This window comes from Triticum aestivum, chromosome 5B, assembly GCF_018294505.1.
Source record: "Triticum aestivum cultivar Chinese Spring chromosome 5B, IWGSC CS RefSeq v2.1, whole genome shotgun sequence".
Classification (NCBI taxonomy): Eukaryota; Viridiplantae; Streptophyta; class Magnoliopsida; order Poales; family Poaceae; genus Triticum; species Triticum aestivum.
This window is the reverse complement of record NC_057807.1, coordinates 84,408,715-84,408,982: the sequence shown is the minus strand read 5'-3', so window position 1 is coordinate 84,408,982 and position 268 is coordinate 84,408,715.

The window sequence follows — 268 nt, the reverse complement described above, 5'->3', positions numbered from 1 at the left end:
TTTGACGTTTGCGATATGTTTAAGCTCGATGCTCATTGCTCGCGCGTCTTGGGGCGGCTTTGTGGCGCGAAGAGCGCGTTCTGAAAGGGGTGGAAAAAACTCGTGTTGCTGCGGTATGGAGGGAGGGGTGGAAACCGTGGAAAACTCGTCTCCGTGATTGAGCGGGAGGGTAAGTAGTATAGGACATTATCCATTGTTAGGAAACGGTTGTAATGGTAGTGAGAATGTAGAATCGTCTTTGGTGCAGACCTGGGAGTGGCAAGCCGCT